This window comes from Marmota monax, unplaced genomic scaffold (genome assembly GCF_021218885.2).
Source record: "Marmota monax isolate L192 unplaced genomic scaffold, Marmota_monax_Labrador192_F-V1.1 WCK01_AAM20220418_F8-fsc00174, whole genome shotgun sequence".
NCBI classification, from domain to species: Eukaryota; Metazoa; Chordata; class Mammalia; order Rodentia; family Sciuridae; genus Marmota; species Marmota monax.
The window spans coordinates 1,486,253-1,506,821 of record NW_026694860.1 but is presented as its reverse complement, the minus strand read 5'-3'; positions in this window follow the sequence as shown (position 1 = coordinate 1,506,821).

Below are 20,569 nucleotides of genomic sequence, written 5' to 3'. Positions count from 1 at the left end.
TTTGACTTCAGGTATGGCTAAAGGCTCTTTTGACTACAGACCATTTTACAATAGTGTAGGATGTCATAACCTTACAAATTGTGAAAGGTTTTCAGGATTTCTGCAGAAAGTGGACTGAAATGCAGGAACATTTGTAATGAGTGTTTTTCTTTCAGCTGGAACCAATAGTGAGTCATTTCACTGTTTTTCCTCAGAGAATTCTCATTTTTCATTCTACACACAAAGTACAGTGTTCATTACCTTTGACAGTACTTTGGGAAAACTTGTTTTTAATATTAAATATTTCACTGGTGAATATTCAAAGGACTTATGGCTGGCTCTGTTGATAGCCTGCTGTGTGACCTTGATAAGGTTACTTAACCTTTTTTATGTCTCTGTAAATTTAGGGTAAAATCTTTCTCTTACTTGGCAATTGTAATGCATAATTAATTCGTGCTACTAGAGAGAAATCAAAGGCTTTGCCACTAAAAGCAAGGAAAATGCACCACAGAATATTACCCTAGATAATCACTGAGGCTAACCGCCCTGAGCCTATGACTGCAAATTTGGAGCTGAGATCCATTTGCTGTCACTGATGACAGGAGGTAACACAACACAGAATTGGGTCTGTCTTCCTGCCATCTGCCTCTCCCAGTACATCCCAACACACAACCTATAAATACAGAGTGAATATAAGATTTCCCTTTGTGCTCAATCATCACTCTAACTCTTCTACATGGTGTTTGTTGTTTTATGTATAGTATACATTTGGAAAATGTATACTATACAGTATTTTCAAAGGAACATTAATACAGTGTTTGCTGCTTTTGATATTTCTTCACTTTTGGGGGGCAGTTAATCATTTTAGATTGGTGGCATTAGTAGTCATTGTTACTACCATGCTTTACTTAAAGAATTCTCTGTCCCATTATGTAAATAGAAAATATTTTTCCTCTGTGCTGTTCAATTCTGTTTTTGGATGAAAAGAAATTTCCAGAAATGTTGATGATGAGAATCGGAACTTACTATGAGTTACAGCCTTGATTTTAACTGATAAATGACTGTGGTATAAAATGTTAAGGGATAATTACAGATAGTAAATGTCTGAGTCTGAATTTAAATCTAGTTTTGTCTTATGTGAAAACAACTGAGAGACAATAAAATAAGAGCAAAGCAAAACAGTTATATAGTCCCAGGTTCTATGGGAGGTCAGAGGACAGGATGGCTTACATGTGTGCATTGCTGGGAGATGATCACCATGTCACAGAGGAGTTGCACTTGAACCTCACAGAGGGACTATTATCTGAGCTGTACCTGGAATTGTGAGGAGCCATCAGAAGGCTGTGAGCGGGGAAAAGACTGCTGTCAGTTGCAGTGGGGGAGGCTTATAGTAAAGGATACAGAGACGTGGTGGTAGCAGTACAAGCACCTTAGCTGGATTGAAGGAGGGGTGAGTGTGGGAGCCTTGGGGTCCAGTTCAAGTTTCCCTACTCCATGAAGACAACAGTGACTGATCTTGATAGCAGAGGAAAATACTACAAATAATGTGATCATATTTGAGCTTTCAAAGAATAATTCTGAGTGAAATGAAGAATGGAGTGGATGATGGGAAGATAAGGGGTAGGGTGGAGTGGTAATAAATATTCATGGAAGAGACATCTAGTTTGGAGACATACTTAGAAGGAAGGTCACTGTAGTGGGCTCCTTGAGCTAAAAGACAAAGGGAATCTGAAACTGTACTGAGAAATACACCCCAGAGCCATAGTCCTCTGTGCTTCAGTTCAGAGACCCTATTATAATACTTTCCTTTCATAAACTCTTAACTTGCCTCTGGACCTTAGGTGAAAGGACATTTCTCTGTTCCATTTTCTCAAGTCACTAGATAAACTTTTTACTACCTGTGTTTCTGTGAGGGCACATGTGTATTTTCTTTCTGTTGGTTATATACATAGGAATAGAACTGCTGGGCACAGAATAAGCATACGTGTAGATTCAGTAGATACTGCCCAGTGCTCCATGGAGCACAGATTGATTTACACTCCACTATCAATATATTATAGTGCTGGTTGTTCCACATTCTTAGCAACATTTGGCATTTTTTTAGCCTTTTTCATTTTTACCATTCTAGTTGATATGGATTAATATAACATTGTTGTTTTAGTTAGCATTTATTTAAGGGACTGGTTGAATGCCATTTCCTATACTTATTTGCCCCTGGTGAAATGTCTCTTATATTTTCCTCTTTTGTTAATATCTGATGTCTTTTGCCTATTTTCTTTCTAATGAATTGATGAGTTGTATATATTTCTTCTTTTGATTTTCAGATGTTTTCATATACTCAAACACAAATCCTTTGTTGAAAAACTTTTTTTTTCTTCTTTTTCTCCATTGCTTCTCACTCTCTTAATGGTGTCTGTTGAAGGACAGTAGCTCTTCATTTTAATACATATCAATTTATCTTTTTCTTTTACATAAGTGGTTTTTGTGTTCTGCTCAGGAAAAATCTTGCCTATTTTAAGGTCATGCAATCATTTTCCTCTGGAGTTTTTTTAATCATTCATATTTATATCTATCTGTAAATAACTTTTGTAAGTTTGTGTATAGGAGGTCAGAATACATATATATAGTTCAGAAAAAAATATATATATATATGTGTGAATATATATATATATATATATATATATATATATATATATATATATCTCACGGGAACACACTTAGACCCAGCACTATTTATTGCAGTGACTGCCTTTCCTGCATTTCAGCTATAAGTGGTGGAGAACAATATCCATTTTGATATGTTACTGGACTCTCCATTCTGTTTCATTGCTTAGCTTATATAATTCATCATGACAGACACACAATTAGTATTATTCTTGTATTAACCAGTGTAACTTTTTTATGCATGTGATTAATTGTGTCCCTTTCTTAAGTTTTATTTGCATTTCTAAATAATTTTTGTTTTCATATAAATTTTTATAACCTTCAAATTTACACAAACATATAAACATTTATATACTTACATCTACAGATTTTCTGGCACTTTTACTGGATTTAATTTGATCTTTAGTTTGGTGGGAATTAACATCTTTTACAATATTGAATCTTGCAATTCATATTTATGGCGTATCCCTCCATTTAATAGATTTTTAATATTTTTAATAATGTTTCGTAGTTTTTCATACATTTCTTTCACATGATACTTTAGTTATGTTACCTCTTGTCAGGTGGACTCTCATGTCACTCCCTTTTGAATACCATCCCTGCCTGTGCTCTGATCTATCAAATGCCAGAGAAGTTCTCAGTATTTTTCTACTTTGACTGGGTCTTATATTTCTAGTTTTTTTTTTTTTTAATGTTTTCTGCTATCTTAGGCCCCCCTCTCTTCTGTTTTCTGTAAAGACTCTACTGTCTGTGAATTGCCATGTTTTATGAAGTAGACTCTGCTTGTTAGATGCCCTTAGAAATTTAATAAACACTTGAAACTCAAGGAGTAGAAGATAATTTAAAAATCTTTTCTGCAACCAGTCATGCTCAGATGCAAATAGAAATTTATTACTGTCCTATAAGGAACCAGCATTTCCATTCCATTCCTTAGTTTTCTTTGAAAACTTCTAACACATACTCTATCCTCTTTTCTCTAAATTAGCAATCTATCATTCTTTCCTCATGAATAGAATATAACCCAATAGAAGAGAACTCCCACCAAATCTTCTCATTGGTACTGAAATATTCTAACACCCCTATCTACCGCCTCCATTGTAAAGGATGAACAATTTATGCTCCGAAGACTGAATCATACAATATGGCACTGGATCCACTTTGCAGTCAAATACTCTATACCACCTCTCAGATATTCCTCATTTTCTCTTTTGCATCATAATTTTTCCTTATTATTATAGTTTGGATCTTAACTATCCCCTCAAAACCATGTGCCAAAGATTTGGACATCAGCTTCCGCCACTATTGGAAAGCCCTGGAATCTTTAGGAAATGGGGCCTAGTGGGTGTGTGCTCTTGAAACAAATGTTGGGACACCATTCTCTCTCTCTCTCTCTCTCTCAGTCTCTCTCTCTCTCTCTCTCTCTCTCTCTCTCTCTCTCTCTCTCTCTCTCTCCCTCCCTCTCTCTCTCTGTTCCCTGGCTGCCATAAGCTGAGCAGTCTCTTCCACCACAAGCTCCTATCTTCATGGTGTATTGTCTGCCCACAAGACCATAAACAACTAGGCCAACCAGGGATTGAAATCTCAGAAATTCTGAGAAAAAGTAAACTTCAGGTATTTTCTCAAGTGACAGAAAGCTAACCCACTAATTAGAATATGGTTGTTAGAATATAAATATGCTTCCTTTTAAAAGCAATCAAATAAATAAAACCTTTTTGACCACACTTTCCTTTCTACCTATTACCTTTGTCTTTTTTTAAAATTAGTTACACATGACAGTACAATGATCTTGACATATCATATATTTGAATCAAATGGGGTATAATTTCTCATTTTTTTTGAGTGTACAGGATGCAGAATCACATTTGTTATACAGTCATGTATATACATACAGCAATATTAGTGTCTATTTTATTCTGCTGCCCTTCCTATCCCCACTTCATATAGTTACCCTCTTTAAAATATGTGTTTATTTTGCCTAACACTATGTCTTCCCTCATTCTATCTTGAACTCACTTCACATAAGTTTTTTTTTTTTCCCATTGCCCCTCAAAAATTACTTTCTTCATTGTCGTGACTGCCTTCCAGTTGCCAAATCCAATGGTTATGTCTCAGCACTCATCTTACCCAACACATCTTCAGGATTTGGCACAACTGGTCACTTCCCATTTCCTGAAGCATCTGCATTAATTGCTTTTCAGGACCACTCTCTCTTGGTTCTCCTCCTACCTCAATAGATGCTCCATTAATGTCTCCTTTTTCCTCATAGTTCTTCTTTGTATTTCCCAGTTCTGGGTAATGGAATGCCATAGTGCTCAGTAGCTTGGGTGCTCTTTATTTCCTTTCAATATTTATTGCCTAGGGGTTTTTGTCTACTCCCATGTTTCCAAATGACACATAAATATAACAACTCTTAGAGTTTCAGACTTATGAAGGCTAGACTCATATATACAGTTACCTTCTGACATCTTCCCTTAGAGATTTAATAAGCACTTCAAACTTAAGTAGTTCAAGATAATTTAAAAATCTTTTCTGACACCAATCCTACTGTAGTCTTCTCTGATTCAGACAGTAACAGCTCTAGCCTAGCCGATGGTGCTCAGGTCAAAACTTTGGAGCTATCATTGATTCTTTCATTTCTTCTACTCTCAGATCCAATCAATCACCAAATTCTGTTTGTACTATCTTTGAAATATATCCACACTCACTAGTTCCATCTCTATCACCTATTCCAAGCAACTTTCATCTCTTTCTTTAATTATTGCTGTAGCCTCTAACTGACCTGCTAGTTTCACTTTGTCCCCTATAACCTCCTATCCTCACAGCAGCCTGATTGATGCTTTAATATAAAATCATCCTATAAAATTTCTAGTTCAAGATCCTCTAAAGGCTTTTCATCCCATTTACTGTAAAATTCAAGACCACTACAGCCCACATGGTTTGGCTAAAGCAGCTCTCTGACTTCCTCTTCTGCCTCATTTCCCCTTGATCTGGGTGCTCAGGTCATGCTGGCCTTCAGTCATAGCAGGTGTGCATGGCCCTGGGGCCTTTTCATTTCATCTTACCTTGCCTCACCATGCTTTTCTCTTTGACATCTTCATCATTCAAGCCTTCATTTCATCTGGTCCCCCATCTAACATCTCATTAGTGAGGCCAAAGAGGTCTTTCCTGATGACTACACTCTGCCTAGGGTAGCGCTCAACTCTTATAGAATCTTTTCCTGTTAAACATCTTTTAGATTTATTACTTACTACCTGGTGTGTGTATGTATGTGTGTATGTGTGTGTGTGTGTAAGTGTGTGTGTGCGTGCACAAGAACAGTGCTGGTAAATAGTAAGACACTGGTAAATATTTATTGGATGAATAAAATTGCTTCATTGAAATGGATATATTTGCATTAAATTTTAAAATGTTATCATTTGAAAAGGCACATTTTTCAAACTCAGTGCAGTGGTCTATGAGCTACATTAATTTTTATTTGGGCTGGTCTGAGAAAAATCACTGAGATCAGATGGACACCTGCTTTGGTTTCTTCAAAACAGTTTTCATCTCTTACTCAGATGCCACTTTAGGTTAATGTGAGAATCTGGGTCTGCCTCTGAGGAAGCTATGCTTACTACTTAACTCAGAATACCTAGAAGTATTGAGTTCACTCCATTAGTACTGACAAGATTTTCAAAACAGCAGTTTCCTCTGAGAGAATAATAATCATACAAGGAGACTGTCAATTTTGCATCAGGATAACAAGATTCTTCCTAATAACTATTCTTTAGTTTTGAATATTGCAGAAATCCTATGGTGTGGAAATATATTTGAACTTTTTTTCTTCCTCCTCAATAAAATATCTTAGCTCATTATTTTTACCTTAACTTCATGCTCAATAGCTGTTTTGTACATTTCCTGAATTTGAATTTCCCTTTGATCACACTACTTCATGGTTGTCACTAATCTGGTAAGTACAGATGAGAAATGTTGTATTTTGTAATAATGCTGGTACTAAGACAGACTGATAATTGTCTAGATCAACTAAAATGTTGTGTAAGTCAAAATAAGCTATATATCAACATTGTTAGGCTTGTTATGATTATAAATATTATCATTATTTTGGATTTGAAAATAACTTGACAAACTTTGTATTTAAAAAATAATAATAATGTAGTTCTTATTTTAAAAAAAAATAACCTCAACTTAGTTCAGAGGCCTCATCTTGCTTAGCAAAGAAGAAATTTAATCTTGTCATTGTTGTCCACCCCCTTCCATCACTCAGAATTGTGCAAAGGTTTTCAATCTTCCTCAGAATAAGCACAGAGCTGGGCCCTCTGGTCAATGGGAGTTAGTGAAACAAACAATGGCTAATGATGGAATGATTGTCCCATTCATAGACTTGTTCTGGTTTGGTAACTGACCTTTCAAAAAAATCAACATCAACGTTAATTAATTAATCTATTTATTTATGTTTGACTAAATTTATTTTTAGCTGGTGATATGAAAATTGAAAATATTAAGGTGATAGCCTGTGATGTTTTGATACATGCGTACATGTGTTGTGTTTAAATCAGGTTAAACTATTTTCTCCTCAAACATCATTTCTTTATATTAAAAACTTTCAAAATCCCTTCTTCTAGCTTTTTGAAGGGTTTAGTACATTACTGTTATCTGTAGTCACCCTCTTGTGCAATACCACATCAAAACTTCTTGCTCTGTCTAATTGTAATGTGGTGTTACCCTTTGATCAACCTTTCTCTAGCTTCTGGTAAACAACACTCTACTCTCAACTTCTATGACATCAACTTTTTTAGATTTCACATGAATGAGATCATGGGTACTCATTTTTCTGTGCCTATCTTAATTCACTTAAGTATTTTCTTTTTATTCATGTTGTAGCAAATGACAGGATCCCATTCAAGAATGAGTAGTATTCCATTGTGTGTGTGTGTGTGTGTGTGTGTGTGTGAGAGAGAGAGAGAGAGAGAGAGAGAGAGAGAGAGAGAGAGAGAGAGAGAGAGAGAGAGAGAATCTTCATCCATTCATTAATTGATGGAAACAGGTTATTTTTATTTCTTGGCTATTGTGACTAGTGCTTTAACGAACATGATATGAACTAGAGCAGACGTCTCTTTAATGTAATGATTTCATTTTATTTGGATATATGCTCAGTAGTGGGATTGTTGAATTCCATGGTAATTCTAGTTTTAATTTTTTGAGAGACATCCATACTATTTTTCATAATGGCTAAAAACAGTTTACATGGTTTGGTTGTCTTTCTGCTTCCATGTAATTCTTGGGGCAGGGGGCTGTTTGGTGAGGCTCAGAGCCCATGTGCTTAGAGTACAATATTCCCATCTTATAAAATACAAGAGCAGTCTGTCTCAATGAGTTCTTGCTGAATGTTTTCCAGCTAGATAAATGCCCAGTCACCTCATAGTTCCATTCCAACTAGAAAACAAGGCACGATTAGGTTGTAGAAGTTTATCTTTTGTTTTACTATTTCTTCATGGCCCAATAACTTTTGGAGGCACAGGCATATATTGGTTTAATGGGGAAACTTTTTAATAGTTTGTTTTTATGTTGCATTCATTTATATCAATGAAATTTGAGCAGAATTGAGACTCTCTTCCTGCTGATTTTTTTAGGGCACCCTCAGAAGATGGTTTGGTCCAAATCATCAAAGGTACCTATATATTTGGAAGGGGAATTGAATAATCTCTAATAAGTATTGTTATATTAATTTTACTTAGTAATTTGCCTCAAGTCAAACACACTGAAACTTTTAGTGTTGTTTTTTCACAGTATAAAACAAAAAGTTTGAAGATGTTCTTTATCACTTTCATGGACAATTCCAAATTGCTCCCTTTCATGGTTCAATTTGTAGAGTTGTCTGAGGGAACATTTTGCAGCTAGCATGATCTTGGTTGGTCAATCAGCATAGTGTGCTCAAGAACAGACTTAAAGCTCTAAGCAACTGATTGGTATCTACTATCCTCTGTATTAGGAATAAAATTTTCTTCTCTGTTTAAAAGTGTTCCTGATTTATATTTCCATGTGTTTAAGTAGATTAAAAGCTGCTTTCTTAGGGAAATCTTTGTCTTATTCTCAAGTACTCCTATAATTTTACCCCTAAAGGTGGAGTAGCAAGAACATTTTAGCCCATTAATTTTCTATGAGAAAAACACCAGTTTGTCTACTGAGACTTACCAGAATAACATAAATCTTTTTAAATGACAGAATATTTACACAGCAGATGTTTGTCATTCAGCCATTGTTGTGGTCCTTCTATCTTATTTGCTTTTTATTTTCCTGCCCAGCTTTTCGAAGAAATTTAAATTAGCTTCTGAAACTTAAGCTTTGAGATATTTTACATAAAAAATTGTATTTGAGTTTTCTCTTGAAGCATTCGAATCTCTGGCTACATCTTTGACCCTGCATTGCCACAAGGCAGTAGAGATGAGTAGCTGCTCTTCCTGGGTAAGCCTCTGGCTGGGATCTCCTCTGAGGGACTTTCACACCCTCTCGCCACAGGGCACTCTCTTATCTACCTGGTCTCCTTGGCAGTTGAGGTTTCAACCTCTAGTATTGGCATTCCACACTTTAAGCAGTAATTTTGAGTTTTTTTCTTATGAGTTTGTGTTATTTTTAAGCCTTGAATATCAAAATGTGCATATCCATGATTTTTATAGAGAGAGCATTTATTGCTTTCATCATACTTTTGCTAAAAACTTAAGAACCATTACTTTGACTGTTTTGGATATTCCCTCCACATTTTAATGGACTAATTATGAATATAGTTCAATTTAAATCCTCTTTGGGAATTAGATATGGTATAAATATGTAAGAGAAAGAATGTTAATGATAATCAAGAAAAGACTGTTATCTGGAAGCTAGAATGACCTTAAAGCATGTTCCCATTCTGTAAGTCCCATTCATCATGGGACAATGGTAAAGAATTGTGGAACCTGAAATCCATTATGCTTTTGCTCATATTGATTTTGAGGAGTGTTATGGTTTGGATATGAGGTGTCCCACAAAAGCTCATGTGTGAGACAATACAAGAAGGGTCAGAGAAGAAATGATTGGGTTGTGAGAGTCTTAACCTAATCACTGAATCAATCCCTTGATAGGGATTAACCGAGAGGCAACAGAAGTGGTAGGATCTGGCTGGAGGAGGTAGAAATGGGGGGGGGGCATGGCTTTGGGGTATACATTTGTATCTGGCCGGTGGAATTTTTCTCTCTGCTCCCTGATCATCATGTGAGCAGCTTCCCTCTGCCACACTCTTCCACCATGATGTCCTACCTCTCCTCAATCCTGGAGGAATAGAGCTGGCTGTCGATGGACTGAGACCTCTGAAACCACGAGCCCTCAAATAAACTTTTCCTCCTCTACAGTTGTTCTGGTGGGATCTTTATAGACACAGCAAAAAAAAAAAAAAAAAAAAAAAAAAAAAACTGAGTAAAACAAGGGTAGTTCCTAATAGCCCAGCACTTTTACTAGGGAAATTAGGGAAATGTTACCATTAGAAATTCTCAAGAGACTGCCTGCTGAAAGAAGGAGCTCAGAACTCTCCTGGAGAGGCCCATCTACAGCTGGCATTGCAGGTATAATGCAGGGTTTAAAATCCAAAGTGAGATGAATACAAACGAATGACTATGCCACAGAATACTTGGTGGGAAAAACAACCATATGAAATTAAAGTTTGATGAGAGGTGCCACTCTCTCTTGTCTCCATAGCTCTGGAGATGTCTGTCCCTCAGGTTCTCCATCACCTTCCACAGTTGTGCACATGCTGTTTCTTCTTCAGAGTACTTCTGTGGGCACTCAGAATCATTCACTTAGGATTTCTAAGGGGTCAAGAAATTAGAGCATTGTAAGGAACTGATTATATGGTGATACAGATTCTTTAAAATACCTTCAGAAAAGGCATTGATATATATAGAGAAAACAAAAATAACAAAGCAAAACATAAACAACAACCACCACCACTCACCCTTCTCCCTGTCACACATATTAGAAGCATTCAAGCAACTCATTTTTCCATGTGAGTGAACACTTAGAGGCTATGGTAAATGATCTGGAATTATGCCAGTCTCCTGATATGCATGCATCCCCAATGAGCCACCATGACAGCTTTTATCATTGCATTTATGGGTTGCAAATGTACAGAGTTGTAGAAAGAAAGAATAAGCTAGGAATATGCCCTCTGGTTATATTTCTGGAAAAAAAGAAAAAGCCACTCTAGAGAAAAGCATTCAGGAAATTACTTCAAAAGATAAGAGCAGGGAAAAAGAGGAAGGCTTGCACTTTGCTGATTTTTTTCATAAATTAGTATGTACGTTTCATTATTTTTGGTTTTATTTTTTAGCTTTGTTAAATGCTTGCTTTTTTCTCTTTTGGTGGAGGACCTGGAGCAATTTTATAAATATAGTGATAACAGGGACAGTACTAAGTGCCAGTAATGGCATTTCTCCAGTGATAGTTTATGCCTGAAGGTGAGTCATTCTACTTCAAACTCTGAACACCATGTGAACAGGTCTGGCTCTGGAATAGTGGAAAATAGTTATTTAAGTGTACCATAAGCCAAAGGTTTTGTTCTTCAACATGGATGAAGAGCAGTTTGGCAGGGTAATAGGGCCCATGCCCTGGGGAGAGCAGAGGGCTGCCACAGGCCTAGGCAGGGGCAAGTGGAGCTCCCAGCCAGAAGAACTGGAGCTGGCCTGCTGCCTGGCTCTGGCTTGATGTACAGGAGGAGAGAGAGCTCCATGGGTTCATTTGTACCCATCTCCTCTGTCACTGCTGTGTTCTTACTTGGCCTTGTGCCTAGCATTGAGGAACCAGAGTAAAACTCCTGTCCCTCATAAGTGAGAACATCAACTCAGCAGCTGCTATTAAAATCCCAGATTTAATTGTAAAATATGATGCAGCACATTAGACTAGGTCCATTATTGCTATCAAAGCTCTGACATTTAGATAAATATGAACAGTTTACTACCATATTGAAAATATGTCTTTTGCAGATTTCTAAAAGGATTCATATTCTTTTAGTCTATTTTATAATAGGATGATAATGTGACTATATACTGAGAAGATGAAGAACAGAAATAAATTAAAAATTAGAAGATTTGGATTTCAGTCCTATGGGCTGTTAAGTTACTACACTGTTCAGCTTTTCAAACAGGAATGTGTACACATGATTTGCCTGGCAATAGTTTTGAAACGAAGATTGCTTGGGGATAGTGTTGAAAAGAAGATTCTGATTCAAGATTTCTAGAGTAGGGCTTGAAATTCTGCATCTTTAACAAGCTCCTTGGTGATGCTTCTGTTAGTGGTCTCTAGACCACTTTTAGAGTTAGCAAGGCTTTATATGACCTAAGCCAAATACATTTGCTACTACTTCCTTCAGGTCCCAGGTTGTCACCTTCTACCTGGTCCTTCTGTGATCATGGTGGCTAAAATCTGCAGTTCCTTTTCTCACTCTATTGCTTTCTATAAATACTGACGTAAAGATGCATATTTAGTATCTTTCTTCCCATTAGAGTGTAGGCTCTGTAAGGACAGCAACCTTATTCATCTTTTCTTTCTGGTATACAGAGGAGATCAGCACGCAATGAATGACCAGAAAAATGGTTGAATGAATACATAGATTATATTCCTCATCATGGCATGTATGCCACTTTCTCTGGAGCTTAGGATCTTTTATTGTTTTATTTTTATTTTTGACTGACATATGATAATTATACATATTTATGAAGTACAACATGATGTCTGATATAGGTATGCATTGTGCAATGACAAATCAGAGTGATTAGTATATTTATCCCCTTTAACATTTATGATTTTTTTATGGTGAGAACATTTAAAATTCTCTGTTAGCTATTTTGAAGTACACAATATATTATTGTTAACTACAGTCATTCTATCATGTAACAGAACATCAGAATTTATTTCTTCCAACTAATTTTAACCTTGTACGTGTTGACCAACCACTCTTCATCCCCAACCCAATCTCCCCTGCCTTATTTACTACTACCTTGCTTTAACCTTCTATGAGTTCTTTAAGTTTTTTAGGCTTCTCGTATCAATGAGATCATACAGGATGTGTCTGTGTCAGACTTATTTCACTTAATACAATATTCTCCAAGTTCTTCCATTTTATAGCAAATGAAAGGATTTCACTCACTTTATGGCTGAGTAGAATTGCCCATGTATATATAAAACATTTTCTTTTTCCATGCATCCACTAATACACATTTAGGATGATTCTATATCTTGATTATTATGAGTAGTGCTGCAATAAACATGGGGCTGCAAAAATTTCTTTGACATAATGACTTAATTTCCTTTGTGTATACACTTAGTAGTGGGATTGCTGGATTGTAATGTGATTTTATTTTTAAGTTTTTTTAAGGAAATTTCATAAGGTTAGGCCTTTTTGAATATTTGAACAATGTCAACTTTGGGTTGAGAATGGGCTCAAGCAGTATAAATAATATCTAAATTCAACTTGTCACAAAATTTGATATTAAGGCCAGTCTGAAACTCTGACAGGTTTGGCTTTTGGTATTTTTCAATTTCCATATGTTCATGAAAAAATTAAAAGAGTACAATCTTGCCCGTAGAAATAGACATTCTTAATTTTTCTAGGCTTTGAAAGACATAGTATCTCAGGATTACATAGGTAATTTAAGCTATTTCAGAAATCCTCCTTTCTGATAATTTCAATTATCACCAAAAGATAGGAAACCCTCCTGCCCTTCCTGCTTATATTTATCTTGTCTGAACACAGAAGAAATATTGTTGGTAAAGACTGAGTTACAGTTCCAAACAAAGCAAACTCATAAGGATGCAATAATAATTGTGGGTGCCACAGTGAAGGCCATATTAGGCAAGGATCAACAGACTCATAGGAATCATTTGTAAAATACCAAAGTAGGCAAATGACAGCTGCATAGAAGATACAGGAAGTATTGCTTTATTCTGGGTAGAAGCAGGCAGGAGTGGCTATGGAATAGCTTTTGCCATATCACACTGAACAATAGCAACTTTCATCAAAATAATTCTCTTACTTATTTATAAAATAATTTTTGCAAATATACATGCAAATATTTTTTTTTATTATTTACAGGCCAAAATTTATATTTTAAAGTTTCCCCCAATAAATGTCCTGTTCTATGTTTAGCAGACAGCTAAAGCCAGTAAGTGCAGAAGAGCCTGGGGTCACTAAGGATGTCCCTAATCTACGCTTCCTGCAATATACTGACTTCAAAGGTTAAAACTAAATATTTAAATTGAGTTACAAACTGCTAAGAAAGAAAATGCGTGATTTGAATTACTCTTCTTTTTATCACTTAGCATGGGTGGAAAAAGTTATTTTTAATTCAGCTAAAATCTATTATATAGATAAATAGGTAAGGCAATAGCTTCAGCCAAAAGTTTTGTTTCTTCTCTTCAATTCTATAACATACCTGCTCATTTTCTCACTTGTGAAGAGAAGAAAATCTTGAGGGTATGTGGATGATTGCCTTCTATAGCAGAAGGACCTAAACTACTTCTGACAAGAAGTTATCTATCACTTCTAGTTATTTCATGAACCCTGCAGGGAAGTAAGAAGAGAAACCACAATGAGGATAAAAGCTAATGATGGGGGTGCTAGGGTGCATTTTCCCTTCCCTGCAAATCTCTTTAAGTCAGAGGCAGTAGGGAGCTCTTTCAGTTAATACTTCTAGATTTATTTGTGATGGAAGCTTATTCTCCCTGCCAGATTGTAAAATTCCCACACAGAGAGCTTTATTGCCTACAAGTCTGAGCAAGAGATGATATGATATTGACATTTTTTGTCTCATATGCATCTGCTGAGAAATGGAAAAACAGATATCAGATGCTCATTAAATGACCGCCTGGCCAAATGCAGTCACATTTCACATCTTTGAAAAAAATGTAATTAATGGAGAAATTAAATATGTCAAAAACAACAAGGTGATCAATACAATAGTGAACTCTTCCTACAGTGAAACTGTGTGGAGTGTCTCCTGTCGTGCATGAGGTGTACAATTGGGTTTAAGACAGTATTAATGAAGAAGACAGTGATATCACCAAAATGAAAGTTGTATACATATAGATACAAAAAGGCTTTTCTCATAATTAATAGTGGAAAAGCATTTTTTTTCTGTTTAGTTCAGTTTGCATAAAACTGTTTTCTTAGGTCACCAAGTATTAGTGTGAGAACATGGCTGTTGGGCCTTACCAGTGTTTGCATATTGAATTATTCAATACATGTTACATAAAATACAGCATTTACCAAAAATATTTGGGGGTAATTGATCTTCCTGGCTCACTTCATAGAGTGGAAAAGAACTTGACAAGGGGAATGATTCCCTTAAGAAACTTGGTTAATGAAGGTATATTCCCATAGTGATGCATACATAGTCTTGTTCAGGAAGCATACATTTTGCTCTACAAACCAAGAATGAATACCTTTGGAAATTTTAAAGGTATGATGGCAAGTCATTAACATAGAAGGGCTTGCAGATCACAAGAAAGGGATATCACTAGTGGTAAAACACTAGCAAATTAGTTTGCAATAGTTGAATAACTGTTAACTAGTGGATTAGCACTAGTCAGCAACAGTGCAAAACACTATTGTGCAATTGAGTTTTGCTATTGATTGAAATGACTACGCTATTTCATTTGTTGCTTGGTTCAGGGTGTGATTGGTTTGTTCCTAACAATGGCAACCTCTAGAGAGGAACAGAGGTGGGTGAAGTAATATTTTTCAATACAGTGACAAATGTTTCTGGTAAATATATGATGGTGCCCTGAATCTACAGAAAGCATGGCCAAATATTGAGGAGTAAACAGAATGGTAAAATGAGTAAAAATGCTGTTAGTCAAATGGGAAGACACCCTATTAGGTTCTTTTCATTAAATGGTCTAAAGGCAAGTGTCACATCTAGCTTATTTTTCGGTCACTTTGCAGTCAGTGTTCTTAAGTGATTCCATAGTGTCATGAAATGCATGTTGAGAGGGCTCCTTTTCACTCTGCTGTGGCCTCCCCTCTTGAATTGACATTACACAGTGCACATCACTGTCACTGTCACAGCATGAGCTGCATATTTTGGGCAAAACCTCTTTCATATGGATGTCAGACACTTCAGCCTGTGCTACATGTTCAGAATCCAGATCTTGTATTTTACAAAGAATATTATTCCACTTAGTTGTATTGATTGTTCAGAATTTACTATTAAACCATCATGAGTGGGCCCTATGATTGGTGACCTTTGAAGAAAACTAATATTTAATAATTGTATTTTTTAGAAAATGAACTAATGGCTTGGTTAGGGAATGTTCATTTTTAACACCTTAGGATCCGAGACTTCTTACTTATCATTCATTTATGTACTCTTTCTCTCTGTGTGTTTGTCACCCATTTTCTTTTATAGTCTCATTTGTTCTCTTCTTTCTTATATGGCAATGCTAATATTGTGCTATGATCTTGAACGCAGCCTAGGAAAAAGAAGATTCTTACAAGATACATAACCAGGCATGTTAAAGTCCTGCCCAACAAGGAACAAGATTCAACTTGCAATGCGTTGGCTGGACCTTGTTGCCAAAATGAATATCTGATCAAACAATATGAGTCTCAAAGCTAATAGAAAAAAAAAATTCTACATTAGATGTTAATTAGCAGAGTGTAACCTTAGAAAAATCAAATAAACTCCTTGAGTTTTACTTACTGCATCTGTACTATGTTGGGTTTGCAAAGGTTAAAAGTAATATTTTAAAAATACAAACTATAACTGTTAAACTAATTGTAAAAGAAATTCAGGGAAGATAAAAAAGTTAAGTGGGATTTTTGAAGCTTTTTATTCAGACCCAAGGTAGATTTCTTATTGCTTCTATGAAATATTTACTTCTAGTAGATAACAATCTCTTTCTCCACCTATAATATAAAGCTGACTCTGGGCAGTATCAGGAAAGTTGCTCAGTAGGTATTAGAGACTAAGATGTGGTAGTGCAATAGGTACTAGATCTATTTTGTTCATTCCATCGCTTTTAGACAGAGCTAAGATGTGTATACTTTCTTTTAAAAAGAAGGATGCACATTTTTAGAGTGTAATTTTAGTAAATAATACTGCAGACATCTGTAAAATATAACACACTTTAAAAGAAATTATATTCTTCTGAAAATGTGAGGATAAGACCAAATTTCTCTTAAATTATGTGTTAGAGTCATTGCAATTTGATATTTATTCTCAAGCTTTAAATTTGGCTTCTGAATATAACATTTATACATGTAAAATGAATAATACATTTGAAATTTAACATTTAAGGATTAATTTATTTTCTAATATAATATAGACAAGAATGGACACAAAGTTCAGCTATTCTAAAGAAGTTAGATTTCCACAGATGGAGACATTTGTGTTCTTTTGGGACTGAGTCCTTGGGAGAAGAATATGTGGTCTACATATTGCTGGATTCTATTTTGTGTGTTTTTAAACAATAGTTCATGCTATTTTTTGTTCTTCTAATTGGGTTTGTTTATCTTGTATGATATCTCTTCATGATTTATTTAGTAGCTTTGGAGTGGTCTGTTAGGGATTTGTTTTTTATATTTGTTTGGTTGGTATACTTTTGGGAAGAGAAAAAAAAGTTGTATTCCAACATAGGATGCAGTTACTGTCATCATTATCACAAATCCAGAATGAATTTTAACTTAGTGATTTTGTTTTCTAAAATGTATGGCTATGAATGGGAAGGACAAAGAGAGTGTTCAGATGATTGTGCAGAGATTATTGTTTTTAATTTTAACTATGAATTGAACATTCTAGATCCAGGAATTGGAAATTTTATACTTCTGCCTTTCTGTATAGTATACCTGCAGCATGGTTATATTAGTCTCTTTAACACACACATAGTAAAATTCCCAAATTGACTAAGTAATAAATACTGCTTATCATCTCCTGTAACATAAAAGAGCACTCTACTAGGCCTTGGAGAAGTATAAGACAATGCTTTCTGAATTCATGATATTAATAAAAGCAAACAATGTTTGTGAGGAGCTCTTTGGCCTTGTTTAACTCATTTTCATTTCATATCTATTTCACATGCTCTTTTCATTTTTTCTCTCCACCTTCAGTTTTATTTTCTGTAAAAGATAGTTTGAAATAGAGTTTCATAGTATACCTGAGACATTGTGTATGCCAATGAATCTGAGATTTCAATTCTTTCTCTCTTCTGACTTTCAAATGTTTTAATTTTTTTGAGAGGTGCCTTTCTATTATTTACTACATTGTTTTGTCTTCATGAAGTAGAAGCAATAGTGGACTCATTCAAGGTAACAGTCTGAGCTTCCTCAACTGGTCACTCAACATATACCAGATACCTGAACTTTACATTTATATGGAGGGTAAGGAGAAGAAAATAGTACCAACTATCAAAAAACTTACATTCCAGTGTTGTGGATTCCATTCTTTTAAAGACAAGGGTCCCTTTTTTTTCTTTTAAATCAATCAAGTGTTTATTGAATACATATCATGTGCGAGGCACAACACTGTCTACATCCTAAGTAATTAATGTGCAATTTTCCCACTATTTTTCCTGTTTCCCATTGATTGAATATCTATTTTTTATTACAATAAAATTCAAATAAGTTTTGCCGGTTTATCCATTCTTTACTGCACTATTTAGTGGAATTAATTCCATGTAATTGTTGTACAAACGTAATTCTATATAAAAAAACTTGATATTGGCCCAAACAGAAACTCTGTGCTCATTTAGCAATTACTACTTATTCTCTTCTCCCCAAGCCCCAGCAAACCTCAAATCTACTTTTTGTCTCTGTGCATTTGCCTATCCTAGATATCTCAGATTAGTAGAATCATACACTATTTATCCTATAATATTGGCTTATTTCACTTAGCATAATTTTCAAGGTACAACCTTGTTGCACTGTGTATTCAAACGTCATTCCTTTTTATGTCTGAATGCATTTCATTGCATGCATATACCACATCTTGTTCATCCATCCATCTCTTGATGGACACTTGGGTTGTTTACACTGTCATTTGACTTTGTCTGTCTGTCTTCCAGGTTTTGAAATCAGATCTATTTGATATCCCAATTGTTCATGGATTCCTTGTGCTAAATGCTGAAATAAAACCTACCTCCTTCCATGTTTGCTGCCTTTTTATATTTAAAATTAGCTTTTTAACTGTATCCTTTATCAATTTGCTTTTATCTTCTGCTCATGGCTATCTTAGCATATACGTGACTAAATTATTTTCTGAAAATGTAATTTGGTGTGTCAGTGTGTTACATAGCCGATATCAAGTTTTTGATATAGAATTATGTTTGTACAACAATTAGATGGAATTAATTCCACTAAATAGTGCAGTAAAGAATGGATAAACCGGCAAAACTTATTTGTATTTTTTACTGAAACACTGGCATCAACTCTATGGATAATTACAACCTGATTGCTAATTTTATCTTATCATGAATGTATAAGTAAACTTTATGAAGTTATTATAAATATTTTATTAAGGTCAATTTGAAACAGAAACTACTAAGGATGGGACCATGTAGAAAATTCTCCTACAGTGGTTTAAATTGATATAAACTCTTTTTATCTAACTAAATTTAAAGATTTCTTTTACTGATCAGATACCAGTAAATTTGATTTAGAATATAAGTAAGGCATATACTATATTCTTAGGAGAAAAAAGTAGTTTGGATCAGGGACATCAGTGAATTAAATTTAATAAGGACGTTTGTGGCAATAATGATGGAGTGTCAAGGTCGCTAAGATGCTGCATGCTAGCTATTTTTCTCTCTTTAATTTAAACGTGAAGGCTTAAAGAGCTGTGGGCAAGCTGATTCAAAGAAAAGAACATCACTGCTAAACCAAATCTAATGCAAAGTTATTTGACAACTAGAGTCCTTTTAAAATACAATGGAAAAACACAGAGCTTTTATACAATAAAATACAAGCTTCTAGGTAAAATATTTTTCCCTTTTTATTGTCCATATCAAGTATGCTCAATTCATCTTTTATTCAGTCCACTGTTTTATAAGGCTGTGTGGATGAGTTAGTCATGGTCACGTGGGGGCTTGATGAAAAAAAAAAGAGATATTAAAAATTTTTCTATATTAACAAGACCAGGCTGAATTTAGTTTATCACTTCTTTTATTTCTATTTATTTTGGGTAATGACATGCATGAAGACACATACAAGTAGTATCTTTTATAAATCTTTGAGTGAACAAAGCAAGGAAAGAAAGAAGAGTCTGTGCTACTGTAAAATCATATTCAGAAATCTAATGCCTGAGATTGTGCACATGTGGCAAGGGAATCAGCATGAGAACAATTAGTCCATCCTTCTGATTGTTTTCACAATCAATGCTGATTTTTGTGGTTGCATCGATCGGCCACAATCCACATTGAGCCTTTGCTTGGAAAGACTAGATACTTTATCTCTGTCTCTCTCCAGCTGACTGCCTTGCACAAAGGAGATGCTCACTAAATGTTTGTCAGAGAAAAAGACAAAGGAAAGCTTTTACCCAATGTCATTTCCCAGAAGAAAACATGGCCAAATAACACTTCACAGTTCAATGTCATTTGGGCTGTTTAGCCCTTTTTACTTCTTAAAAAAAAAAGTGTAATAAAGTACAAAACAATATATTTTGATACTCTACTGTTATATACTTGGTGGATGCTCAAACATGTCACTCAGATCAGAAATACTGTTTTATAAGTTAGATTCAACTTCATCTATTACTACTGAAAAATATGTAGAGCAGGAATCTTTAGCTGTCGTTCATGAACTGCAGGACTGTCTAGGAAAGGCAAGTTTAAGGATGTCTGCGAAAACTCAGGAAGAGATTTTGGAGTGTATTTTTCTGGGATGATATTAGTTCATAATGAATAAATACAT